General features: G+C 37.4%; 1 protein-coding gene across 2 annotated transcripts in view; it reads left to right on the top strand.

The window, feature by feature from the left end:
* Cad99C (cadherin-99C) overlaps nt 1–13,125 on the top strand; it is a 396,119-nt gene that overhangs the window by 82,884 nt on the left and 300,110 nt on the right. For both annotated transcript variants that reach the window (XM_065226462.1, XM_065226461.1), the window contains exon 2: nt 2,265–2,954. The gene's annotated coding sequence lies outside the window, so the exon portion shown is untranslated. The remainder of the gene's footprint in view (nt 1–2,264; nt 2,955–13,125) is intronic.

Raw genomic sequence — 13,125 nt, 5'->3', positions numbered from 1 at the left:
GACTTTTAGTCTAAAGTTTCAATTTCAGACTCAAAACATATCATTCCACCTCAATCTGCATTCTGGACCACTGTGCAATGACGCGTTTATCTAGATAAAATTGATAAATAGCTGATTTTTAGCAATTAGAGCCATTTCCCTTATGTAACGAACGATTAAAATACGCGATAATTCGTGTATTTTCTACGGTCGATGGTTAATTTAAAATATAAGAATAGTACTGCCAACGATGACGATAATAGCGAATTTGGAGCTTACCTTTTGCCTAGGATTAATACAGCTTGGCACCTCCACTGGATCCTCGTGTGTATCTATAACTGTAATTTGTCGCGGCTTATATTATTTTCGCTTTTCTATAAAGCATAAATCTCGCGCGAATTAAAGTTGATCTCTCGTGCTCTCCAAAAAATGGATCACGCTCGGTCGATATCATTTTCCACACTCCTATAACGTCTAATGATTTCATAATTCCGAAAACAGTTTTTATAGCAAGTGGAAGCAACAGTAGAATCTTCTCCAAACAAACTGTACCTCTAAAATCAATGTTTGAGATGCTATTCGAAAAGCGCACGAAAACCACAAAAATAAACACTGTGCGTGCAAAGCATGCATTTGCATATTATGTCGCAAGAACAATGATACTCTATGCCCAGGAAGGTCGAGAAATTTTCCAAAACGAAATATTTACTCGACCGAACCGGGAATAGAACCCGCTACCTCAAATTGATAATACCGTACCTTTACTAACTAACTACTTTGAGTGGTTCAAATGTTGATTTCGCTTCATCAAGCTCAATCGATTCCAAATCAGGTTCTGATAAATGTCTCAAAAAATTTAATTTGGATGTGAACTCATACTGCACTAGCCATTTGAAGTTTATATGAGAATTACTATGGGGAAAGTAAACTTTTTGTTCTCAACGTTCTAGCCCTTCGCTGCAGTGATCTACGCAAAAGTTAGAAATCTGCTCTAATGGGAAGCTTTATCAGCTACAACTTTGATCAAAGTCATTTGTTTGTTTATTTGTTTATTTGTCGTCAATCAGTGTAGACCGTTTTACAATAGTGCAGTTGCCTTACATGCTATTTTAAAACGTACGTTTTATTTGAAATTGTCAATAAATGTAGACTGCATTTACAAATATCTAAGAAATAAAAATTGTTTTAAACTCAACGAGATGAAAACTTAGCAGTTAGTGTTCTCCTTACTGTATCTTCAGACATCGTTAGATCTATACGCTCACAATAATTATTATACACTCGCATCATTCTATTGATTGGTCCACTTTTACCATAATTCATTCTGTGAGGTGACAGTTGAAATACGAGTTCGAGTTCTTAACATGCGTGATGGTACGTAAACATTTAAGCTTGCTAATATTTTTTTTTCTGAATTTACGCGTTGTGAGATAATATCATTAACGAAGGAAATCATGGATCTTCGTTTCTTAAGTGTTTCATTGTTTATCAACATGCAACGGGAGTCATAAGAAGGAAGGGGAAAAGAGGTCCAGCCTAGTTTCCTAAGAGCAAATAACAAAAACTGTTTTTGAACTGATTCTATACGATTTATATAAGTTTCATGGTATGGAGCCCAAACCACAATGCAATATTCGAGAATTTATCTCACGTAAGCAAAAGTGTTTTGATGGTATATGGGTCTTGAAAATGATAACTAAATCTTTTTATGAATCCCAACATATTATTTGCTTTGTGAATTGTGGTATTCAGATGATCTACAAATGTCAACTTCGAGTCAAGAATCTAATTTTATCGCACCTTACAACCAGCTGGTTTCCTAGAGTACATGTAAAATCTAGAGTAGTGTGTTTTCTGGAATAAGATATAATATTGCATTTTTTAACATTAATATCCACCAGACTTTTAACGCACCAATTGTAGAAAACATCAATTTCATTTTTAAAATGTAGCAAATCAGAATTGTTAAAGATATCCATGTACAGTTTCATATCGTCAGTATATATGAGCACATTTAAGCGATTCAACACAAACTTCATGTCATCCACAAATAAAATATTTGATTATACTTCCATGTAATTAGTTATTAATGGAATTGAACCCAGGCCTTTTGGGGTGAGAGGCAATCACGCTTATCACTACACCACCGGCGCCGCTAAAATACAAGAACTGAATTTCACCTGTATTAGTCTGCTCAATGAAGTCTTAATTAAAGGAACAAGATTCAAAAAATTCAATAATTCAAAAAATTAACCTAGATGTGTTTTCTTCTTTTCTGCTTTCAGGTCAAATTTGAACCAGATCGGTGCAAACCAGTTCGTACGCTAGTAGAGCGCCGGGCTATTTAGAATCAATTCACAGTTGTATATCGTTGTTCGGCGAGGCGGAAACTAGACAAAATTGTTTTTTGTTCTTTTATTTCGCGATAATTTATAACCAATTTAGACGCGTCTTCAGAGCATCGAGCCCAGTCAATTGTGATATTTAGTGTTCCCAGGCTTTGCCAAATGTGCCAAGGTGCTGAAACGAGCAACCCACAGTATAAAGCTGTTGATTGATGGTAATAGCCGGTGGGTTTTTTTTTACTTGTGGTCACTATGAACATCGTCATCGACTGAGATCCGAAGAAAAGTGCAAGATAAAGTGCCGTGATAAGGTTGGCCGTTTTTGCGAGATATGAAATGAAGTGTACCTGCCAACTTGTTAACGGTATGGTGAAGCGGAAATCGTTGCCGCTTCGCAGATGATTGGTGAAATGTTGGATGATAGTGTTCTAATCTTGATTCTGTGAGATCGTCTTGCTTGAAGCGAGAGTAAGCAGCAGCTGCTTGGTGTAGTGTTTTTGTGTTCCCTTGATGTTAACGTGTAACTAATAGGATTACTTAACCAGACTGATTGTGGATTTCCGATAGAACGCAAGTGCTATTGAACTGGAGGAGATTGAATGATACAGCATAGCAGGGAGCAATGAAATGGTGAGTGTCTTCACAATTGCTTATTTATAATGATTTTCATGAAACTAACGTAATCAGTTATTTTTTTTTGTGATGTATTCTGACAACATTTAACTCATTTAGAACCATGGAAAAGCTTATTATGGTATTTTCAAAAATTAAAATTTGGGTGGAAGTGTTTTACATTCAAAGCTTGACAAAGACATGATCACAAATATCATCGATGTTGGCAGTAATAGAAAAAAATCTCTTGGATTGAAACGGAAAAAGTATATCAGCACCATAGCATAACACCTTTATTGTTATCGTTCTGCAAATTTCCATCAACCGATGGCATTGGGGACCCCCTGTATGGAATCGATATGTAAATTATTAAGCATCACTTCTTGGAACTCGGGACACCGCGGGTGCCATTTATCGTCAGGTTGCATCCGGCTACGTGAATTCACCGATGCTGCAGCAATGACATTTAGAATTCATATTAATCCTTTGCCTGTTGCGGTTGCACTGCGAGATCCATAAATTTGATTTGATTTATTTGAGGTTTAATTTCGGTTTCCCTCATTTTGGAGCAGTTCGGCACGAGCGAAATTCATAAATAACTATCTTATTTGGAACATGGGCCACCATATGTGGCATTTTTTATATTTGTTCGACTGCAGTTGGATTTATAATCAGGCCAAAACTATTAGCGACCACAGCAAGTCCTCCGAAGATAATCCAGTTTGTACCTCTGCATGAGATAATCGGTATAATTAAGGCAAAAGTTCGAAGTCATTCGCTCACATACACGTGTGGACCCTACGACGAGCTTTGGTAGTGGAATATGCGTTGTCATCCATCTGAGCGTGGCTTGATTCTACACAAGATAGGTACATAGCTCTCAACATTTTTAACCTTGACCATCGGTATCCCTGAAATTGATTTTGAAACGACGGGCAATAGACTTTCGATTGAATACAATCTTCTGCATAAAAAGTGATTTAATTAACTTCTATAGAATCTCTTGAATTGCTCTCGTGGTTGTCTGTATTAGTGGTTTGCATAGAGTGGTCTTATGATTGGGTGTACTGTGCGATTTCCCAGAGGTAGATTTGTGTGTTTTCACATCCACGACGATGCCGGGTTGTTTGATCTAGTCCGATTTGGGCGTAAGTATGTTTTAAAAGTTTGATCGAGAGATTTTCAATTAATTGACAGATGGAAACGGGTTTTCGTTCGTTCTCAACCAAAGTGCTTCACGCGATGACTAGTTGTTGTAGCACTTTTGATACAACATGACTTTCAAGTGTTTTAAATACATATACAGTTTCATCCATGTGAATTTATATGAAGTAGCTTGTTTCGATACCTGAGTCGGGTGAGTCATTGTTTTTGTGGTTTAAGTTGATCAATTTTTGCATTTTGTTTCATGTAGGTATATTATATTTGCTCTTATTAATGTATTAATCGCTTTAGTAGTTCAGTTTAGCTTTGCAGAATTGATAACCTCGATTAGGAGAAGCTTGTTGTAAGAACAAGGCTTAATCGCCCATCCCGTCATTTGTGAACATTAAAGTCAAAATAATGTTGGCAGAGGAGATCAAATTTAGAGATGAGATTCCCATTAACAAAAACCAACGATGAAAATCAGCTTAGCAATACCGTGCAGGGCCGGAATCCGTAAAGCAAATCAAATTCCTTACACCCCATGGTTGTCGCAATTCGGGAATAAGTGTTCAACGGAGCCAAACAGTAATTATTCTATATACTATATTTGAAGTCTTTAAGTCATGTCTCAAGTTTTTGCAAGCCTTGACACATGAAAACATGTTTTCGAAATTTCAAAATGCTAAAAATATTTCCAAATTCTGCATCTGAAATTATAAGTTTTCGTACCCAAAGTTCTATACCTGAATCAACTTGAAAGATAATAAACTCATGATCAGCTCTCATATTGACAACGTCATTGAGTAAAAAAGTAAGAGGTTGTATCCGTAGATTTGATGCAGGATTACGAAAGGTAGTTATGATGTCACAGCAAAAATATAGCAAATATTAAATTGATTTCTTAATCGTTATCAGTGAAAAATTTCGGTAGGTTGAAATTCGGAAGCAATTTGAGAGTTCTGTTTTTGAGGTGCTCTGTCGATGTTCATGCAGTACAATCCAATCCTGGACGATATGTCTTGGATTCAAGCTCTTAGTCTTTAGTTTACTCTTTTATTAGTCATTTGTGGAATGGACCGATGGGTTGGAAGCTAGTTAAGAACAATGCTGTGGAAATTTTTCCTCGATATTTTTGGAAGTAATAGCGGTGCGGAAATGAAATATGTATGGGGAAATGGATGTAATGTCGGCCTAAATGCCCCTAATTTGGGCCCATACATAAATTCAGCAGTCGTCTAAATTTTCAATGGCGACTCAAGGTTTTTTTTTTACCGTCTGGCATGCTCAGTGCTTGATATAAATATTCGGCTACTGTGTTAGGGAAACCACTTTTCCCATCACGGAAACGCCTCGTTTTCTGATGACAAAATTTCACATTTACGTACACAATACGCATGGAATTTTTGTTCTATTCAATAGATAATAATAATAACAAAAAAATATTGGAGGAATTTCTTGCTCAAATTTTTCCAATCGCGATCAATCATATAAATTCGAGATTTTTTAGCTTTTTCTAATGTCCTGGAGAAAACCTTACGATGTGTCTCTGGTTAATTGACATGGTCATGTGGTAGTCGGTCATTGCGAGAATTTGTATGTACCACTTCAATACTGTTACGCAGTTGACGACAAACATTTGGTTGCTGGGTGAAGTATCAAAGAGCTTCGGGGGTGATGTGGCTGGCAGAAAGGCGAGCGAACGTTCAATGAAAATAAACTCTAAAACAACAATAATTTATGGTAATTCTAAAAAGGATCGTTTTGTCGAAATGGTTGAGTAATGCTGAGCTATTAGGGTGTTCAACACGGATGAGACTGGCGAGCTGTATGTTGTTTGGAACGAGGGTGACGCGCTTGGCATAGATGACCCACAGATTACACCAATACATTTAGGCCTACAATTCTACACCTTCTATAGACCAGGTTGATGAGCCTTGATAGCTAGCTGCTTGCAAGAACTGACATCCGATTGATGAACTTGACAAATGTCCAAGACATACTCTTTAACAAATTTATGGTGGTCCTGAAAAGGACCGTTTTGTCGTGATGGTTGAGTCATGCTGAGCTTTTAGGGTGTTCATCAACGCGGATGAGGCTGGCGAGCTGTATGTTGTTTGGAGCAAGGGTGATGCGTTTGGCATAGATGACCCGTAGCGACTCACGAAGAAACACCGATCCATAGCGGTGCGGCTTCTTCCTCCTTCTATGGATGCTCATGTGAGCTCTCCAGCTCGTTGCTTGCAGGCTGCCTGCATTTCGTTGTGTACTGGAGAACGATGTTCAATGCCGCACACCGAAAGCACTGCTGCTGCTGGTGCTGCTAACACCGACGACCGGATACCACCACACACGGTGATTGAATGAGCACCGTTCAGTGAGACAGGATCAAATTCGATTTTTAAATCTGTGTCAGGGAATGCGCAACAGTTGGACATTTGTGTATTTTTCAATAGTGACCTATTGAAAATTATTAAAGTATTTAGCAGATTGGTAGACAAATTTCCAATCGTTTGCCTTGTTTAGAATTAAAATCCATTTGCTATTGACAGAGTTATGTGTGGTCAAAACCTGACCTCTTTTCGTAATGTGGTCGATTTTGGTTTTTCGAAATTGCATCCCAATATGTTGCCGAAAGACGTAATCCTACGTCAAAATCCTCAACATATGGTATTCTCTGACGATTGACACATGTTTTGAACATGTGCAGCAGATCGCAACTTAGACTTTGGCAGATCCATCTTGTTTTTGTAGCATTTGTTTGGAATATTCTCAAGACTTTCTTTAGAGTCATCTCGAAAGCTATTAAGAATTCGTTTCAGAATTTCTCTAGTGATTCTTTCTGGTATCCTTTTGAAATTTTCTCGATAACGTTACAGGAATTCTCTGCAGACCACTCCATTAACGTCATTACTATCATCATAACATTCTTCTAAAAAAAAATCACTATAATTTCTCTCCTCTTTGTTATTTCTTTGGAATAACCTTGGGAATAACCATGGAATTTACCTCAAAATTCATTTGGGATTCACCTTAGAATTTGACAAAAATAGACTTAGAAAATTACTCAGAATTTCATTTGAAATCCTCCTCTGGATACCTATGGAATAATTCTCGGAATGATCTTAATTCAATTTTTAGAATGTTCACGAAATTCGTCAAATAGCTGTAATTGTGTTTGAAACCAATGATACAAATGACAATTTATTGAATTTGCCATCGTAAACTTTCGGGAATAAATAAATGTAACGACGACTTAAGAATTAAATTGTAAAATTCATCGTGTGAAATTTGTCTGTCATACATTTCGCCTTCCTGAACGCCTACCTTTACGAGAGAGTCCGCCTTCTCACTGCTTGGGATTTTTAATCTGGAGGTAAATTAGTTCAAATGCAAACGTGAAATTCAATAGAGTTTTATGATAAGTAGATACCATCAAAATGGAACCGGTTGCACTCGAATTGGTTGAGGCATCGCCGAGAAAGGTGAGTGAGTATTACTGTTTTATCGCAAAATATCACTATTTTGGTAATATCTTCGGAGCAAAATATTCGATCGGAATGAATTTCAATAAGGATCTATGTGAACTAAATACAAACAAAATGGAACCAGTTGCACTCCAATCGAATTAGCCATCGCCGAGAAAGGAGAGTGAGTATTATTGATTTATCGCAAAATATGACTGTTTTGGTCATACCTCCGGATAACAAACAACCAATCGACATGAAATTCAATAAATAGGGTTCTAATTATAGAACAACAGCTATAACAACTATAAAGAAAATGGGAACAGTTGTACTTAAATCGGTAGAGCCATCGCTGAGAAAGGTGAGCCGGTACTGTTTTATCACTATTTTGGTCTTAGCTCCAGAATCAAATATTTGATCGAGATGAAGATTAATAGGGTTCGATGAGAATTATATACTAACAAAATCGAATCAGAACCGATTTGAGTGAAGGTTCTGCCATCTCCGAGAAAGTTAAGTGAGTATTACTGTTTTATCGCAAAGTATCACTCTTTTGGTTCTATCTCCAGAACCAACCATCGGATCAAGGTGAAAATAAAAAAGGTTGCATAGAAAATAGATACAAACAAACCCGGACAGCAATCAATGTGAATTGTACAACAATAACAATTTAATAGCTTCATTTTATATTATAGTCACCTTCGCAGGGGAAAATTTTTGGAGTATGGAATCTCAGTTTATGCACTTTAGTTGCCCCATTAAATTCTCCAGAAGAATAAATTTTGTAAATTGATGATGGAAAAATAAACTGATATCATGCCAAAACAAGTCACAATTCAATAATATATAACTTGACGTTTTTATTTTCTTTCCTTGATTTGTTTTCCGTCGATCTTGTTTTCCGTGCTGAGCACCAATGCTTCCACCGCTAGGGAGGCAACTTCCACACACCTGGACCCTACATATCGACCCATCAACTCATGAACCGGTGACCAACGGTTTTACTTCCCTTCACTCAAGTGCAGCGCTACTGTATCTGTCGTTTGGATTCTGGCAAAGTTGCCAGTCTTCTTGATTTTTTGTCTTCGATATAAGTGACTAGACCTAATTTTTTACAATTGAGACTGTCGTTTATGGCGAACTGTGTTGCTTGGGTTATTCACAATGACAATATACTTCACTGCCAGTGACTTGAGGTGACTCACTGTCACTAGTGAGCTGACTCTCCATTTAATTTGCATGGAGAGTCACATCACATGAGGTGAATATTGTCTCCTCACTAGTGACAGAGAGTCCCCTCACCATAACAGCCGTATACTATCCGTATATTGTAAAATGGCATAATAGTGAGTTTGTTGGATACGTGGACAGTAATATATTCCAAATCGAAATTCACCACTCATTTGCTCTTGTTTTGAAACATATCTTCCTTCAAGCATCTGCACAGGTGAAAGTTCATAAATCAAACTAAAATACTAACCAGGGTCTGATTCATGAAAGGAGTGTCTACCGACAGAAGCGGTAATGCCCAACTCATCAAATAACATATTTTATGTTTGCATGCGAAGAGCAAATTCAACTGTATGGGTAGCACTCACCATTAGAGTAGGATACACATCCATCAAACAGGGCAGTTGGAAAGCAAAGTGATTTCTGCTGTCTTTTACGAAATGCCAATGAACTTCCTGGAGAAAATCTTAAACTGTAATTTGAACTAATTGAAGACTAATGAAAAAAAAAAAAAGGTTTTGAAATCCACATTGATGACAGTCTATTCCTATTCCTGCCTGCTGATTTGAATGATCAGTTCTAACGGATCCTAACGAATTCCTCACACGCCTCAATCTATTATTATGTCGAATCTACTCTGCGCCTCTTTCTTATTTTGCTCACGATAGCAATGGAGGATTCAGCACCGCACTCCAGTAGAAGGAACAACATATTAACGCTAATCACGCTATCAATCATTAGGGTATGGTTCTTCGTATTTCGCTTCTACTCCTTGCCATTAGAATGTGATTCAGAACGTACAATAATTTCGTTTCATTATGCATATTTATTTAAATTCCATCCCGCCACACCCTTTCGAACCAGGCGGGTTCTTTCGTGCTTCGTGAGTAAAGTTGGAGAAAATTCTAACCATTCTACCTCGATGAACTGGTGCCCTGCCCTCGACCGAACGATTCTAATGGCATCGATCGAATAATATCGCTAATATGATTAGCGGCGGCTTGTACGCGCGAGGAGAATAGCTCTATCATCATTATCGTCCTTTCCACGGCACGGAACGCGATCGTCCATCATGAACTGCTGTGGGGGTTCTTTTGTGTAGGTGCGTCAGTCGTGCTTTAAAGTTCTAGGCAGCTCATCGATGGCTTTGTGCTGTGGAGATAACTAGCAACGAGCACTTGGTAAAAAATGATAGACATTAAGATCTAGCTGATTCTGGTAACGAATCTGGGTTGGAGCAGAAGCCAATATCTTGTTGGAGTGGTGGGATTTAAGTCGGGGTAGCTCAACAAGCGTCTGACTAAAGCCAACTAATTGATAGGTTTTAGCACAGCTCCTAGATGTTTGGCCGCCTCGAAAGAATACATGCACTGATACTCGTTTCAGAGATGATTGATTTGCTGTTTTGGAGAAATGTTTTAAATATTGGCTGTCAGATAAGGCCTACGTGGTGCCAGGCAAAATGTGTAGCGAAAAGAGGTTTATAATTTTGACAACGTTAATCTTATTTTAAATGATCATTGGTCAATCAATTAGGATGATCTAGAAAGAAAAGGATCAATTGAATGCTTGAAGAAGGTTCTGTTTATCTTGAATTCAATTAGCTTGATTGAGTGTCTCTACATATGTGTGTGGGGAAGGTCTATGTAGCACAACATTTTTGGCTGTTAAATAAACTTTAATGGGTTATGAATTTTTCATCTGAAATCAAAAACGATTATGATGCAACTCCTAATCGTTTGCTTCAATCTTCGTCATTCGTGTTTTTAGCTCGGTCGTCACCTAAGAGTAAACTTGAATAACCTGTACCCATTCACCAGTTAATTCACGCAAAGCAAAATACCAATAAAAGCTCTTTAATTGATAATTGCTGGCTAGAAAATTTTACTGATCATCATCAGCTTTGTTTTATGCTATATTTTAGGTTGTTATGCAGAAAGAGAGGGAGAGTTACTCCAATGAGTGTGTTTGGATTTGTTCAACGAAAACGAAAGTTCCTAATATATGGGGTGCCGGTTTGTTTTATTGCTATGTTCGTCACCAGTGATCTAGACCCACAGCATAGTTAAATTTTTCTTGTTTACGCAAACTTCGTACTGTTTTTGGACGCCATTGTTATTTAAAATATGTAGCCAAATACCATTTTAGCATATTGTCGGTTGATGCTGGTTTCTATTTGTTGGCGCACAGTGGTTAGTCTGGTGATCCAACACACTGTGTCGTCATCGCAGAACTAACCAGCTCAACATAGCCTCGAAAACCAGTAATGGGATGGTCAAACGATTGTTTTATTTAATTGTTCGTTGATTGTTTGGAAACATGATGCTTTTCTCAGGCCCCAGCAATTATAGAGTTCTGTGGCACCAGGTCATTCGGTTATATAATTCGGTTTTTGTTTTGGTTTTGATATTTCTTCTATTTTCATGGGGAGTTGTGGGGTAATGAATGTGACAATTACTGTCAGTAGGTGAATTAATGTAGTGCCAGTTTTGCTAAATATTGCATCTCATTATTTCATACATGGTTTATAAGTCTTTTTTTTAATATCTCAAAATGATCCAAAAAACGAACTCAAAATTATCGTTCGTTCGATGTTCATCGGTTCCCTTTCTTCTTCACATAACGCTGCAGATCTCACTCTCATTTAAATTCTACGCTGACTCAACACGGCTCATCGCTCGAAAGCCGGTTGATGATGCAGCTGCAACAACAACAACAATAACAGCACAAGATACACAATATAAAAAATAAATTACTTCAGGTTCATCGACTTCGCAGGAAATATCGAAAGCAAAACAGAGGATTAAAATTATGTTCATTACCGGACTTAACCGGATTGTAAGCAGTACATGTACTGAGGGGAAACGGAATATTGGGTGGTCTCTTAGTAGACCTGTGGTTTGGCAGATGTTTGTGTCTTCTTCTTCGCATTTTCAAGTTTATTGCTTTTCGCATATTAGCTTATTGCGTGCTCTCAACTTAGTGTTCTAGATGCACTTCCACAGTTATTAATTGAGAGCTTTCGATACCTGTACCATTTTTGCATTAGTATAGTGTGGCAAGTACAATCGTACTCTTCATGCCCGGGGAAGTCGAGAAATTGCCCAATCCGTAAAATTCCTAAACTGGATCGGGAATCGATCCCAGTCACCTCCAGCATGGTCTTGATTAGTAGCTGCGTCTTTAACGACTGAGCTAAGGGAGACCCACAAGATGTTGCGCTGGCGCATAAAAAAATTTCACATATGTATGAATTGTGACTCTGTCCGCCGTGGATGATTTTTGTCACATTTGCATTTACAGCTTAATTAGCAAGGAGTTTTTTTTTTCTCACATGCGTTCCTCTTTTAATGTAGTAAAGTGATGGTGTTAATTTGCAGATAATGGATTCCATTCGTATATATAATTAATTTCAGCGTTTCTAAATCCACGGGTCGCGGGCTGCCCTCAAGTGGGGCGCAAATTTCACATTTTACCCTTCTTTCAAAGTCGTGAAACCTCCAGTAAGCGTCAAAAACTACTGTAAACGATACGTTTTAAAACCCGTGAAGGCCGCCTTTACCGAGCGTCGACTAGCACAATATTCCGGTGGAAGTTGGAAACTGACTGGAGAAAACGGAATAATCTTTCGAGTGAAGCCGGAATATTCTTCCGAGGGAAGTTGAAATAAATTTCCGGGAGGAATAAAAAAAAAAAACTTACGTGGTAAAATGGAACAAAATTCCAGGGAATAGTTGGAAGGGTTGGAAGAAACATCCAGGAAAGATTAAATAAACTCCAGGGAGATATAAAATAACATTCCGATGGACCTATTTGGTCACTGGATAAAAGTATTTCCCAACTTCAAGATGAACCATCCGCTGTTTCTCGAATCGTGGGTTGCCAAAACTGGTGAGGAAATGGGAATTAATATCAAGCATAAGGCATTTTTAATGATGAATAAAATTTAAGATATTTAAAAATTCAAATATTCAAAAAGATAAAAGTATTTCACATTACATTTTTCTGCCATTTAATTGCCGGTTGAATCGGTATAAATCGGTTAAAAACCTTAAAAATCGGTATTCTGGTGAACCTTTTCTGTATATCGGTATCAAGTTCAAAAATCGGAATAAATACCGATAAATCGGTATATCTGGCCACTTTGGTTTGGACTCAATTTGTTTGTACTGAAAATATTAAACCACATATCTAATTGTTAGTTTTTTTTAGGCTTTTGAATATATAATCGTTTATTATACTATTTTATGATTTTAATTTACATCTCTTTTTGAACGGGTTTTAACAAAAAAAAAAATACTATAGAAAAGGGAGGTTAAGTTATGGAAACTTTAGAAAATCGATTTTCT

Source organism: Ochlerotatus camptorhynchus, unplaced genomic scaffold (genome assembly GCF_037179485.1).
Source record: "Ochlerotatus camptorhynchus isolate MF236.1 unplaced genomic scaffold, CSIRO-AGI_Acam_v1.1 ptg000251l, whole genome shotgun sequence".
NCBI lineage: Eukaryota > Metazoa > Arthropoda > Insecta > Diptera > Culicidae > Ochlerotatus > Ochlerotatus camptorhynchus.
The sequence above is the reverse complement of the archived record's forward strand: the minus strand, read 5'-3'. Positions and strand labels throughout refer to the sequence as shown.